At 38.3% G+C, this 16,526-nt stretch overlaps 1 protein-coding gene across 1 annotated transcript in view; it reads left to right on the top strand.

The window, feature by feature from the left end:
• Positions 1-16,526, top strand: part of LOC143723235 (nucleoside hydrolase) — a 337,001-nt gene that overhangs the window by 260,594 nt on the left and 59,881 nt on the right. The gene's annotated exons all lie outside the window — the stretch shown is intronic.

The raw sequence follows: 16,526 nt of genomic DNA on the forward strand, positions 1-16,526 counted from the left end.
CTAAATGCCACAAAAATCACACCTAGTTTCACCCGTAGGCCTATTGTGTTCACAGTTAGTCCTTGTATCTCAAATAACATGTTGTTGTAAGACTGGAAAAACTGGAAGGACTTTAAGAGAGGGCCACTCTCTAAGAAAACAAAGGAAATTAACATTTGAACTCCCCCTCATGCACTATTGAGACGAAGGTCTCACCTCCCTCATCCTAATCTACATTTCTCTCCCCCATTCTTCATCCTGGCAGAGATCTCCCAAACTCACACAAGAATCTAAATGGTTTAATGTGAATGATTATCATCGAGTTTTATACATGTTTGGTATTATTTGAAATGTCTCGGTGCGACTGGTACAAATGTCTCATTCCCAAAGAAGTAAACCAAAAGGTAATAAAGTTCTTAGGAAGTTTAGAAACATCTTCCACACTGGAGGGTGTGTCTTTGAGTTAACACCTTCTGACCATTTGACTGAATGCTAATTTTCCACTGCTAGCAAATGGTGACTTACAGGCAGGGTCCGAAATTAACTTTTTGGCTCACCTGCCACGGGGACTGGTAGATGAAAAAATCCACCAGCCAAGCATATTTTTTACCGGCCAAAATAATAAACAGCCTTTTTGTGTCACATATACATTCATTTCAGTACATTTAATTGAGATAAGTATTATGTTGAATGAATAAGAGTACATAGAAGTCAAATCAGAGCAACAAATATAAGACATGGAAGATGTGAGCATGGAACTAGTGCTCATAACAGTACATTTGAAGGTTTTGTAAAACTATCAGATACTTTACCGAAAGTAAACATAAAATTATGTTTTAAAATTATATATATATACACACACACACACACACACACACATTTAGCTTTTTTGTTTGTTTGCTGCATGGTAAAAAAAAAAAACAGTATATATACCCTGTATTTGTTAAATCATGGGGTGCGTCGACACGCGCAACCACACGCGCCTAAAGACATATTTCGCTGAGCAAGCACAATGAAGCAAGGCAAGCGAAAAGAAGTAGCTACTGTGTGGGACCATTTTGACAGAAAGGGCGACGAAGTTACTTGCAAAATATGCTACGTGGTATTAAAATAGCAGTAGGCCTAGTGCAAGTACAATGCAATATCACTGGCGAAGCAAACATCCACAAGCAAATGAAAGGCGCTTTCCGAAATTGGCCACTCTAGCGAGACGTCATCTCTGTATTCCCGGGACATCTGTGCCATCGGAGATCCAGACTCACCCCACATCATGTAGACATATTACTTTTTTAAGTAAAAACTAGACAAGCTGTGGATTGAGGTAGGCCTGCTATTTTTATTTGACGAAAAAACGTAGTCTGATGAAAAAAAGCGTTTTTTTCAAAGCTTCAAACTGATTCAGTGTTTTCTTTTTGTCATCTTAATTTGTTAATTCTTTAAGTTAAAATAATATATTTAGTGTTGGTCTATTTTGGGTGTGGAGAAGGTTCACACACGCTTCTTGAGGCACACACACACACACACAAGGTCTCTCGCTCTCTGCAGTGCGCGCGCTACACGGTTTGGAGCACAGTATGAGCGCGCTCTTTCTTTCTCGCTCGCTCTAGATTCCTGGAGATTTGAACTAATTTGCGGGCATCAGGCAGCCGCTATCAATATGCGGGAGACTCCCGAAACTTCCGCAAGACTTTGGATGTCTGGAATATCCACTCGCCAGTGTGGCGGATAGCCTTTTGAGATTTACTCGCCAAACGGAAAATCTACCCGCATTTGGCGCTTGGCGGGTGCTAATTTCGGACCCTGCTTACAGGTAAATTTCCACTGCGGATGATGTTTAGATTTGAAATGAGGTCTGGGTATATAATGAAACGCAGCGAGAGCTCTGGGCCTTTTCTATATTTGAGATCGGCCCGTGAGGCTGAGAGTTGCGAGACTCTCAGCCTCACGCATTTCTTTGTCGGGTAAACATTTCCTCTTTGTTCTAGAGCATTTGATGTTTTGCATTGATTATCTTTGAATTGGTTATGAAATTGTAATGATACATTTACCTGACATATTAAATTGTGATATTTGATTATTCTAATTGACTTTGACATTATTTTCATTCAAGAGTTTAAAAGAAAAGTAAAACATTCGCTAACATTTAATGATACACGAATATCATTAAAACCCTTTTCATTCATGGAGTCAGATGAAATAACGAGTTAATACATGAGAAAATGTATTGCATTTAACCAAAAATACTTTGCCACGAGAAAAGACAGTAACACGCAGAGACCTTCACCGCTAATTCGAATACTGCCATTTGATCCAGTTAGACGGCCTTACAAAGTGGTGACCCCGACGTGATCTCGCAACGCAAGCGAGCAACGTCCTATCCAGCAAAGTATTGGGATTTTAAAATCAACTTGAGATTTGAAAATCTTCTCTTTCTTCCGCCGTTATGGTAAGTCAACTTGTTCTGCCCTTTTTTAGAAGTGATGAGAAAATGTTGTTTGCATTATTACGGATCGGAAAGCCATTTGTTTAGTCCGGAACTGAAACACATGAGGACGTGATAGTGGCGGCGCAGATGAAGAATGAAAACCCTTGTTATGGATTTTAAAGATCCCCTGTTTGCCTACGCAACAAGAAAGGAAACCTAAATTGGAAAACATCTTCCAAATTATATTCTGGTACTCGTTGAAGAGCTGTAAATTAGAGCCATAAAGTTTTAAAGTCAGCATGTTTTCTCCATTGTTGCATGGCCTTTTTGAAACAAACGAGCAACACGTGGTTAAAAATTAGCAAAAAACAGAAAGAAAATTCTAAGTTTGTAAACAATCGGAAAACATGTGATTTTATATAAAAAGGCAAGTCGATGCATTTGTTTATGAAAAGCAAAATTGGGAAAAAATAGGATTGTATGATCACATGTTAAAATTTAGATTTCAAGGCTAAGCTAAATGCTATGACCATGTGTCTTCCAAAAACGATTAACAGGATATGGGACTAAAAAGCACGCAATAATTCTGTTTGTATTTTCAGATTTGTAATTGTGCTTAACACATTGTGCTCATAGAACACACTTAATGGTTGTTTGTGCTACTATATGTGCACATAGGCTAGTTAAGTTTATTCTTTGAAGCACATGATTGCTTAACTGTAAGTGTTGGATATAGCACTTAGGTTAAGGCTGTAGATGCCATGCATTCTAGGCCATGTATCTTGTGTATACTGTGTAAACGTGTCTATGAGAAATTTGTTTGCCTCCTTATACAGGAGCATAGGATTGCCATGCGGCTACAATGTGTTTTCACAGTGCATTTGAAATCTACAAAAGAGAAACAATAAACGCGCATCTCATTAATCCTGAAACAATACCTTTTCATATTCAAAGCTTTAGAGAACGCACACTTTTCCTCTCCATTCTATGGGAGCTGTTTCGCATACATTTATAAATGGTTACGTTTGAATTAATTCTGAATTGCTCTACAATTATTTTCCCAATTCGAAAATGATTCGTATGTTACCGCAATTTTTGGATCAGATTGGTGACGACCAATATTCTACACAGATTCAAGGTTGGTTTGCCTTACTTGGTTTGCAAAGACGAGTTATTTCCGTCTAGAACAGCGAAAAGCTGTTTGACCGACCTAGATTCAGGTGCGTCTACTTTGTCTATTTTGATTTAGCGTTATTTCAGAAAAGTGTGACGTGGGACACCACGGGCTTGGCCATTCCAAAGCCATTATAAGAGAAGTGAAGTTGGTCGACTAGCGTCTTTAATGGTGGCCAAAACCTCTACTGAGGTAAAGTGACTAAATTAAATTCAGACAGATGCAATTCCATGGGGGCTATGAAAGTATCTTTGATTGTGTACGTGTGAATACGGCAAATCTCAGGTATATAGCCAAGTACCTCAGTTCTGTGATGAAACTGATTGGATTGTGATCGTGAGACCAACGTTAAGACAGAAAACGTGAGGATCTCTAAGCGACATAGTTTCCTAATCTAAAAAATGGGGAAAATATAAAATAGAGTAAATAGAATAATCAAACGTTAAAATGGCCACTTTGCCTTGATGTAGTCTTAAAAAAGACTAAGTTAAACTAACAGGCATTTGAAATCTAGATCAGAAACAGCGAATGTGCTTCTCATCAGCCCTGAACCAAGAAACCTTTTCATATTCAAATGTATTGACATGAGAATGAGCAGAGATTTTACCATGTGTTTAGCATGTGCTTGCGGTTCATTGGGTGTTAACAACAACACAATTCCTCATTGGCTATCAGCCTGACCGTTGTTGTACATACGATGCACTGACCAGTACAGCTTTGACACTTTGATAACTAAGTTGTTCCAGAGTCTCTTTAGAGACCAGAAACAATATAATTTAATTTATATTCCTTTTAATATAATAGTATTATAACTCAAATTATAATATACATTATATTGTTATCGCCAAGCAGGGCATTAATTGGAGAAGTGTGACATTAATCCTTTCAATTCGATTTCATTGGCCTGCTACCCAGTGCCAAAAGGGGAGGGGATGTGCTTTTATTTTTTGCCTTTACAAAAACACAACCAGAAGTGTGGCACAGGTAATAGCAAACCAAATCATCCTTAACTGGGATGCACCAACTAAAATTGAATCTGATCAGAGAAGTAAATTTACAAGGAGGGTGTGAACAGAAGTATCACAGCCTTTTGCAGGTCACAAGAGATCTGAACACATGTGAATGACACCACAAAAAAGCAAATGCTAAGCAGGCAACACCGAAACAGGTGAACTAATTTCTGCCCACAGATCTGACTGTAAAGAGAGCAACTTTGAAGTAAAGCCATGGGCATCGACCCATTTAATCTCATAACGATATGAGTGAGAAAAACTCTGGTTAATCCAGAAATTTTCCCCAGCAGAACTGGGATCTCGGGACCTCTAATCAAGGGCGTAGATTTGGTTTGAACATTGGGGGGGTTGAAGTTTGGGTATGCCTCCTGATATTGTGATCATGGTATAAATAATGGGGGGTTGTAATGCATAGATTTAAATATTGGGGGGGTTATATCCCCCCCATCCCCCCCACAAATTACGCCCCTGCCTCTAATCCTCATGACACAGCAGACTGTGAAGGCTCCACTGCAGAAGCAGCTTTTAGGTGTCACACACTGCACTGAAACAACAGCAATAGTTCAGACCTGATCAATGAAACTCGGTTTCATGTGACAACTGGAATTAAAATTGCAATGGTAATGGATAATGGAGAAAGGAAAAGAATTCCACATGTCTGAATTTGAAACGGTTGAAAACATCAGAATTAACTGTGATTCTCTCTACATTTGTTTCTGTCTCAGGTGTATTAATGCAATTCCTTGAAGGACGGATGCCAGGATGGGCCGGACCCAACCTGCATCAGAGTCAGGACAGCGGGATTGTTAGAACATAACCTGAGACTCGGGAGATGGGTGAAAAGACACTTCAAGAGGCCATTAACATCTCACAATAGCACATCACTATAAGCATGGCCTCCCAGTATACAACTGGAACTGAATTTACAACACAATTATTATAGTTTAGATTCCACCCATCTCCTAGACACGAACACGGAACACACTCCTCCATCACTACACCCTCACATCATCATCACCTGGAATAGATCAAGTCTATCCAGGCTGAACACTACACATCCTAAGAAGATAAAGATGACAGAGTCAAAAAGTGTCACATAGGGCTGGGCGATATGGCCAAAAAATCATATCTCGGTATTTTTTGGTTAAATAGCGATATACGATATATATCTCGGTACTTTCTACATTTTTCTATTTGGATAAAGAAGAAGGTCTGAAGAAGGTCGCAAGACCGAAAGCTTGCTTATAAATTGATCTTGCACAGTGTTTGAGTGTGCGGCTGCTGTATTTTTACAATTTTCCATAATGATTTAATGTAGCAGCACCTCTCTACAATACTTTTTTGACGGATGAGCGGTGGTTCTTTTCTATTTTTTCTATTTGGATAAAGAAAATCTTTATTTATTTTAAAAAAAAAATGTTATTTCACATCCTGTTCAATGATATCCAAACAATGTTGATATTGAAGGATACGGAAACAAACATAGGGAATGTAATGTAGGCTATGCCATATATTATGTGCAAAAAGGTGGTTAAAATCACATTACATTCTAACATTGCAACATTACAATCTAAAAACAAAAATAATGCTTTTGTTTTTAAAATGACTAAAGGCTTAACTAAAAATGAAAATAAAAACAAAAGCACAAACTAAATATATTAGCCTGCATTTATTGTCTCCAATAACAAATATTTTAGCAATATTTAGTCAGAATTATTGCATTACTATTCTATTGTGCTCGTCTGTTCGGCGCGCGTGGTCGCGGCGGCGCTCATTAACGGAAGCTTGAATTTTAGAAGCTCGTCCTCTCCTGACTGTGAAATGGACATAAATATTATTTGTTTGACTTTCTAACATTTACAGATGGAGAATATACCTGTGAAATGTAAGTTAAGCACTGAGGAAAGCGCCACGTCTCAAACACATTAAACATCGCAAGTAGGCTACATCTGTCAGTCAACAAGTAGCCTCCCAGATAGCACGTTCAGTCTTGCCAACGTTGGCAAATTGGAGGGCACCAGCGGCAAAGTGTCGGGAGGGGATTTTTCCCTGCACACCAAAAAAACTTCGGTGGGTAAACCATCGGCGTGATGAATGTACAGCCACTCCAATGCATGCACAACTCCGGAGATCGGTGGAGGAACCGTGATGAACCATTTTGCCGATCCCGCTTTTTTTCAAATAAATAATATCTGCGCAACCGTTGGTCCACATCAAGACCTTCACGCGCGTGCACACGTTTTAACGAGGGTGCGCGTGAGTGATCTCAGCATCGTCTGCAGTCTACATCTAAAGTCTACAGCATCAGTTCGGTGGCAATTAACGGACTCTGTGAGTATGTTTATCCTTTTCAAACAATTTTCAGGCCAGTAAGTGTTTATTTTGTTTTGTGTACTTATTTTTTTATTGAAAAATATAATTTTGTCAGAAAACGTCAAGTTTTCTGAGAAATGTTTTCGATACGGATCACAGAAATTGGCGGCGGAGGATTATTAACTTTAACTTACGTGTTTCTGGACTTGGTTAGTTATTAACTAACTGTTGACTTTGGTTATTATTAACTGACTTTGACATAGCCAGAACACACACTCTTACACACTCTATCTCTCTCTCTCTCTCTCTCTCTCCCACACACACACTCACTCACTCACAACTGTCGCAAGGAATTAACTATCTTATTGAATGACTAAGCATGTCCCAAGTTACTTAGATCTGTATAGGTGACTTGCATTAGAAGATTCCTGAACACAGTGTTATATATATATATATATATATATATATATATATATATATATATATATATATGTATTTCTTCATAATTTTCGATAGAATATTATTATTGTTATTAGATGATTTATTGATGCATAGAATCTATTTGATTGTTTAGATTACACTGACCTACTGCTGCATTTCCTTTGAATAATTCAGACCAAGAATATTTATAATTCTACTATCATTTAACTTTATCACAGTGGTAATGGAGAATTGGATATTAAAAATGAGACCACCTTACCATTCAGGACCTTTAGAAACACTCGAGACCAGATGTACCAATCGTACTTGCTGACATGAACCCATCTATTGTTTTGTTTTTTTGCATTATATGTTCAGATGCATTTCCTCACGTTTTTAAGTTCGTGCTCAATCGTGAAGTGGACATTTAAGACGATTGTCAGGTGTCTCACACAAAGCAGTGTGGAACCTTCATCCATCGAGGTCTGCCCAGACAACCGCACCGCTGGAGGTGACAGGATTGGTCAAGAAGGTTCAGATTATCATCATGGGGAAGGTGCCAGAGAAGCAGAAGTTTCTCTATGAAGGAATGACACGTCGACTGAACAAGTCACAAAGGTCCAGATTGACTTTATGAACTTTGCTCACATTCTAGGCTGAAACGCAAGAAGAAAACCTGAACGCATTCATCCACCTGCTGAACTCAAGCCACATACACCTGGTGATACCAGGCGTTCTGCAGGTGAACACAGCTCTCTGAAAGCTTCTACAGATGCTGACATTGCAAAGACAATTTTTTGAGTTACGTCTCAAGGATTACAACAACCGTCTTACTGTGACCACGCAAGTGTTCATATGAATTTGACCCATGTGGTCAAGAGGCCAATCTGTAAGACTGGAAAAAGGACTTTAAGAGAGGGCCACTCTCTAAGAAAACAAAGGAAATTAACATTTGAACTCCCCCTCATGCACTATTGAGACGAAGGTCTCACCTCCCTCATCCTAATCTACATTTCTCTCCCCCATTCTTCATCCTGGCAGAGATCTCCCAAACTCACACAAGAATCTAAATGGTTTAATGTGAATGATTATCATCAAGGTTTATACATGTTTGGTATTATTTGAAATGTCTCGGTGCGACTGGTACAAATGTCTCATTCCCAAAAAAGTAAACCCAAAAGGTAATAAAGTTCTTAGGAAGTTTAGAAACATCTTCCACACTGGAGGGTGTGTCTTTGAGTTAACACCTTCTGACCATTTACTGACTGAATGCTAATTTTCCACTGCTAGCAAATGGTGACTTACAGGTAAATTTCCACTGCGGATGATGTTTAGATTTGAAATGAGGTCTGGGTATATAATGAAACGCAGCGAGAGCTCTGGGCCTTTTCTATATTTGAGATCGGCCCGTGAGGCTGAGAGTTGCGAGACTCTCAGCCTCACGCATTTCTTTGTCGGGTAAACATTTCCTCTTTGTTCTAGAGCATTTGATGTTTTGCATTGATTATCTTTGAATTGGTTATGAAATTGTAATGATACATTTACCTGACATATTAAATTGTGATATTTGATTATTCTAATTGATTTTGACATTATTTTCATTCAAGAGTTTAAAAGAAAAGTAAAACATTCGCTAACATTTAATGATACACGGATATCATTAAAACCCTTTTCATTCATGGAGTCAGATGAAATAACGAGTTAATACATGAGAAAATGTATTGCATTTAACCAAAAATACTTTGCTGGGAGAAAAGACAGTAACACGCAGAGACCTTCACCGCTAATTCGAATACCGCCATTGGATCGAGTTAGATCGACGGCCTTACATGATAGTTTACGCCAAAACAGTAGCCTAACTAGGCTTAAGTTATTAAATTAAACTCTATTAGCCTATTTGTGAAAGAAATTGCCTCTTATATTTTGATTTCAACACTGTAAAAAAATCTACTTGATCAATAAGTTGACAACATATGTTTTTACTTTGCTTTAATTAAGGTACTACTCAACAATAAACAGGAAGTGTCTGTCCGAGCTCACAACAGGTTTTGAGTGGGAACGCAATTATCTTTGCAAGGGAACGCAAAGTTTCTCGGGGGAACGCAAAAGTTTTGCGAGGGAATGCAAAAGATTTTAAAAAGAAAATTCTCCCATCCTATTTTTTCCCCACCACCACGTCCCTTTAGGGGCTCTGTACTACGTCTGTAAGCAGCATGCCATTTCAGTGTTCCTTCAAACAGCACATGACACAGCGAAAATTTGCTCCTCCTTTGATGACGCATATCGGCGGGACTTTTAAAGGTAAGACTATTTGGTTGACATATTATCGTTTCAGATAGGTTGTTAAACAGAATTATGTAACTTAATTGAACAAAAATAAGTCTTATAAGGGTCAAATAAATTTTTTTAAACATGCTATACCAAACGGTTGAGTTGTCCCATTTATGGCAGTGTTGGTAAAATTAGCTAATGTTGGTAAAATTAGCTATTTACAATGAACAACAGGGTTAGTGTTGTTAAAATGATTAATTTAATTAATTTAATATTATTCAATTACATATTTGATGAAAAATATTTGATCAATATCATTTTTTCACCATTTCTGTACTGTATTATGGTAAATATCAAGAATAAATTTGAAGAATTAGTACCAATTCTGGTGTTACTATTAATTTCATAATTTAAAATTGACTATGTTTGTGTTTTACTATATGAATACGAATAGCATTGTAAGAGTACATGGTTTGTAATACAAATTATTTTCTTTATGTTTTAGACAGTTCAAAACCAATTTGTGCTGTTGCACGACCACCAAAACCAATTTGTGCTGTTGCATGACCAACAAAACCAATTTTACACACACACACACATGATGTGTTTGGAGCCATCAATAGCAGCCATCAGATTTTTTTATTGGTCAAGAAAATGCACGTAATATGACTTGTTCTGAATGTTGTTCTTTTATTATGAACAGACGTCTCAACCGTTTGGTAGAGGATTGTATCTAAAATACTGTAGGGTCTAATTAAAAACAAATTTTGATTGTTGTTATTGTTATCATAATTGAATAAGAAATGCAAAGAAATAATTTTTTCTTTGCTTTTTTCATGGTGCGTACCTTAGGGGCTTAACTTGCCAAAATAAGTTAAGCTATTTTAAACTTTTTATAAGTTGCAAGAATCAACTTGTTTTTAAAGTCAATTTAATGTAATTTAAGTTGAAATGACTTAAAGTTGATTGTACAGTACTTAAAAATGTAAGGCAGCAACTTTTTTTATACAGTGCATGCATGCTAATTAAATTACAGAATATAGTAGCCTGATTGTCTGAAAGTGGTCCAGTGCAGAGAGTCAAACGAGCGAAACATTATTAGTTTCACAAACACTAAAACACATTTCACCCCCTTTTAGCTAATAAACTGTCAAATAATGTCATAATAATGATGTTACTGCATGTATGGCAGGTATATGACCTCCTGAGAACCACACAAAAAAGTTTTTTGAGTTTAGTGTTTTTTTCATGTCATTACATTTTTTAGAGCATCAGAAACAATAGATTTTTTTTTAAAAAATAAAGTAATTGTGTATATATATATATATATAGGTCCTTCTCAAAAAATTAGCATATTGTGATAAAGTTCATTATTTTCCATAATGTAAAGATAAAAATTAAACTTTCATATATTTTAGATTCATTGCACACCAACTGAAATATTTCAGGTCTTTTATTGTTTTAATACTGATTGTCAAGCGTTTGTTTGACTGTGCGTTTCCCCACACTTGAAAGAGATAGGTTCTCACTATTTGAACTTGTCAACTGGATTCCACTCAATGATTAGGCCTTGAATTATTTCCATCCATTTATTAGAATTCATGTAGGTAAAAAACCTTTAAAGACACAAACATACAGCACATACAGTGTTAAATCACAAGAAAACCAATAAAGTGCATAAGTTGGCAGGTTTAACATGACTTAATTTAACTGTTGCACAGCGCTACAAAACCATCAGTACCTTAAGTCAATGAACCATTTAAACACATATATTGCACATAGGTGTGAGCTTTGGTAAATTAAACATTCAATCAAAAGTGGCAAGTGTTATACAGATCAATAACAAGAATATTGCATCCGTAATTTATTCTACATTTTAAAGTACAAAATAAATGCACTAATACCTTTCTTAATATCATGAAATAACAAATGCTCTTAACCATTTTTATAAATGAATTACTATTTTAATAATTAAACAATCTACACGCAACTATAGTCAAATCACTTAAATTATTATTTCTATTTATGTCAAATGGGTTTAAGCAGTATTTCATATGATTTAATATTAAATGATTAAAACTATTAAACATTTCAAACACTGAGCTACCCGATTAAACCAGGCAGAATAGGCATATTTTAACACACTACACCAATAAACACCATATATTAAAACACGCTACTCAAAAACAACGGAGCGACTTCCAGAGCTTCACACGCTGAGAACAACAACTAGCAAGCATAAAGTTCAGTATTTCTTACTTCAACAGAGCTTCAAGCTTACCGGTTGTCACTTCAGAGTTCTTTGGTGAGTACCCAAATCCCGCACAGTGTTCAGAACAGACATCAGGCTATAATTCTCGAGCCAGCGCTGCTGTCTGCCGTAGCATCAGCTCCCAGTGCACCCCAACAACAGCAATGGTGCGTTGCCTTATCCAGCCTGAGCACGCGCAACTGACTACAGATTAGTTTCACCTGGTACCAATTAATGGAATGCGGGGTGACGCGCGGTTTGCCGCAACACTGATGATTTTGGCATACAGCTCATGAAAACCCAAAATTCCTATCTCAAAAAATTAGCATATCATGAAAAGGGTCTCTAAACGAGCTATTAATCTAATCATCTGAATCAACTAATTAACTCTAAACACCTGCAAAAGATTCCTGAGGCTTTTAAAAACTCCCAGCCTGTTTCATTACTCAAAACCGCAATCATGGGTAAGACTGCCGACCTGACTGCTGTCCAGAAGGCCATCATTGACACCCTCAAGCAAGAGGGTAAGACACAGAAAGAAACTGCGGCGTGACATGGAGGCAATCAGCCTGTGGCACTGCTGATGTGTTATGGAGGCCCAGGATGCTTCGATAGCAGCCTTAAGCTCATTCAGAGTGTTGGGTCTTGCGTCTCTCAACTTTCTCTTCACAATATCCCACAGATTCTCTATGGGGTTCAGGTCAGGAGAGTTGGCAGGCCAATTGAGCACAGTAATACCATGGTCAGTAAACCATTTACCAGTGGTTTTGGCACTGTGAGCAGGTGCCAGGTCGTTCTGAAAAATGAAATCTTCATCTCCATAAAGCTTTTCAGCAAATGGAAGCATGAAGTGCTCCAAAATCTCCTGATAGCTAGCTGTATTGACCCTGCCCTTGATAAAACACAGTGGACCAACACCAGCAGCTGACATGGCACCTCAGACCATCACTGACTGTGGGTACTCCAGTGCTGCTTCTCTGTAGCCCAGGTCAGGCGCTTCTGCCGCAGTTTCTGGTTCAAAAGTGGTTTGACCTGGGGAATGCGGCACCTGTAGCCCATTTCCTGCACACGCCTGTGCACAGTGGCTCTGGATGTTTCTACTCCAGACTCATTCCATTGCTTCCGCAGGTCCCCCAAGGTCTGGAATCGGTCCTTCTCCACAATCTTCCTCAGGGTCCGGTCACCTTTTGTGCAGTTGTGCAGCGTTTTTTGCCACACTTTTTCCTTCCCACAGACTTCCCACTGAGGTGCCTTGAAACAGCACTCTGTACTGTAAAAAATCCAACTCACAAAAAGTTAGACTAATGATTATCTTTTAGTTAACTGAACTATTAAATGCAAAAAAATTGGCTTAACAAGTGAAAAGACGTTGGTTCAACAATCGTTGGACCAACCTATTATTAATTGTAAATTCGATTTGTTAATGCAAGTTAACAAGCATACAAGTTGGGTTGGGGGTTGGAGCATGCACATTGTAACGACCACGAAGTTGACGCATGTGCAATGAAGCGCGCCAACAACAACCGAACAGACAGACTGGACGAAGGAGCCATTTTGACCTTCTACTCACAGCCAACTTGTTTCTACTCAAATCATCGTTTTATGTAAGTAATAAGTAGGCTATATGCATTTATATAGAAGTTGTTTGTAAAAGTAGCATGTATCAGCTTGATCGCAGAGCCCTGGTTACGGCTAACAGTTAACGTTAGTTATGCACGGTAGGCTATAGATTTTTTTCACGAGCAAGCTTAAGTGTTAACTGTTAACAAGTCTCCTAACTTAAGTATTGTTAGAAATATCTTTCTCCTTCAGCATACAAAACAATAGTCTATGTATGATTTTTATACTAGGCAGCAAAACTGCCACGTCTGTACATTTTTCCTTTTGTGTTTAAGCTAAACATCTGGTATCCATTAAGAGAGGACTACTCAGCCCCTCCTTTCTCAATGTTCGTTCCTTTCTATACATTGTGTGTTTGAAAAGCTCCTAGGATCCAAAGGATCCTGTGGAAATCTAACAGGATACTGCCCATATTAAGAAGCTGTTATATAACGTCTATATGATATCTATGATGTAATGTTTGATTTTATTGGTTAGACTTGTATTCTTTTGTTTAAGACTTTCACTATATAAACCCTAGACAAAGGATATTGGGTTGAGCTTCTACTCCAACCAGCGCTGGTTTATTGTATTATCTGTTCATAATAAAGAACCAAGATTTTGGGGCACTTTTCGTTTGGACCATTTCATTTCCATTTCTAACAATTTGGGTTGCTCGTCCGGGATTTCTCCAGACAGGTAAGAATTAAATTTTTTTTTTACAAAAGAAAAGGTTGATTCTTCCTGTCTGCTGAGAAAATTTTACCTATAGTGCCGTGATTTTCACCATATTTGGTGAAATTTGTTTGTTTGTCCGTCGTATATGCGGGACGCCTGTCCGTCGTATATGCGGGACGCCTGTCCGTCGTATATGCGGGACGCCTGTCCGTCGTATATGCGGGACGATTTGTCCGTCGTATATGCGGGACGTTTGTCCGTCGCATAAATAAATGCGGGACGTTTGTCCGTCGTATAAATAAATGCGGGACGTTTGTCCGTCGTATAAATAAATACGGGACGTTATCCTCGTGTTTGTGTTTGAACGCGGGAAGATCGGAAGGAAAACTGATCACTTTCCTCCGTTTGGAAATATAGATTTGACACGAGATATTCGGTTTTTCTCTTGCAAATTATATTTCGATTTACCTTTGGTCTTGGTTATGGATAGATAATACATTATTTTATTTTATTATTATTATTTTTTTTTATTTTTTTTCTCTCTCTCTCTCTCAGTTTTTCTCTTCTCTTATTTCTCTCTTTATTGGCCAATTTACTAACACAATTAATTTTCTACTGCATGTTTTTTATTTTGCTTTCTATTTGGCCATACTTATTTGTTTAAGTTGCATCACGGAGAAATTTTTGTGTTGATAATGGGGAATAAAATTAGTCCACCGTTAAAAGATGAATCTCCGAAAGACTTTATGATTAGAAATAATCAAGCATTTTTTACGGAGCCATATTTGTCAAATTTAGCTGGCTGGTCAACTGGCAAAACACAATTAGATCCGTTTCCCCGTGACGGCTCCTTCAAAGACGCGGATTTACGCGCAGCAAAAGATATGATTTTTGGAAATTGGGGCGACCCCGATTGGGATTATTCATACATGAAACAATCTTATAAAATTTGGAAGGACATGCAATGTTATTGGAACAAAGGTCCACAAAGAGTTGACAATACAGGCAATAATTTGATTTCAAAATATGAAGAGGCTGTGAGAGAGAGTGTAGTTTCTGCCGTCCTTTCTTCTCCGGCCGAGAGAGACAGAAATTCTCTGCTAGGGGAGGAGCTCTCGCAGCCTATGGAGGAGAAAAAAAGGCTCTCACAGTCTGTGGAACAGAAAGTTGTCCCGCAGCCTGTTGTAGCAAAAACCCCCCTACCTCCAAAATACGAGTGTATTCCGACTCTTTCTGAACCAACAAAAAATAGATTGTACCCCGATCTGACGACTGCGACTTTGTGTCCTTTTGTTGAAACTTCAGAAGGATTCAAAGTTCATCCATTGCAAATTTCTGAAGTGATGGCAATTTCTAAGGAATTGCCAGACCCAGCACGGTCGCCACATCAATTTGTTTCGATGCTTAAACGCTTAACGGCGTACAGCCAACTTACTGGTCGTGATCGTTTTATTTTGACTAAAACGTTGCCTGCCGACATTACAGAGGAAGAATTAATTGCTGAGGTTGATTTGTTAGACCCAGTGAACGACTCACCACCCGTCCGGGGTATTGTGTTTAAAGATTCGGATCCTGTTGATTTGTCCGACCCCACAAGCGCATTTAGGATCGCTGATTACGGGGACTATAATCCCGACTGGATTTGGGCCAGTCCTGGTAAACTGAAACTATTTTTTAAACAACTGACTGCCTTTTTAGTGAAGTTGTCTTCTGCTAAACAGGACATTTCTCACGCAGCGAACACAAAGCAAAAGGTGGGAGAAAGTCCACTTGCATTTTTTAATCGATTTCGAAATGCTTGGATTCACGAATCTGCGATTCCTATTGATGAGGATAATTGTTTGTTGTTTGTGAACACGTTTTTGAATAACATGCACAACGAGACTGCACAAATGATTCGAATCACTACCACCAACATTAGTAACATTTCTGTTGATGAATTGGGAAGACGCTTGCGTGAACTTTCGTCTGCTGGGGCATTTGACCACTCCAGAGGAAAAGTTCCCGCAATGTTTCAAGTTAGTTCCGCTGTCCAAAATCGCCCACCACCCAATGACGGAAGGGACATAAAGTGTTTTTTCTGTGGGTGTCGCGGACACACGCAACGCTTTTGTAAGAAAAGAGCTGAGAGATTTCAGCGAAATAATGATAAACAGATGTTCAGGCGCTCTGATGGCCCGATGCCAAAACCCCCTCCCTTCATTCCTCCCTCTGAAAGACAGAGACCTGTTTATCCGAACGCATGGCAAAAGCAATGACTGTGCCGAGAAAAGGTGCTGCATTTTTCTGATAACTTTTCACAGATTTCAATGAGTTATGCAAACAAGTCAAATGTTTTGCCCTTTATTGAATTGAATGTTGACCACAAGCCATATGTTTTTTTATTTGACAGCGGCGCCTCCA

Source organism: Siphateles boraxobius, unplaced genomic scaffold, assembly GCF_051911475.1.
Source record: "Siphateles boraxobius isolate OS27281-9 unplaced genomic scaffold, OSU_SipBor_1 7, whole genome shotgun sequence".
In the NCBI taxonomy this organism is placed as follows: domain Eukaryota; kingdom Metazoa; phylum Chordata; class Actinopteri; order Cypriniformes; family Leuciscidae; genus Siphateles; species Siphateles boraxobius.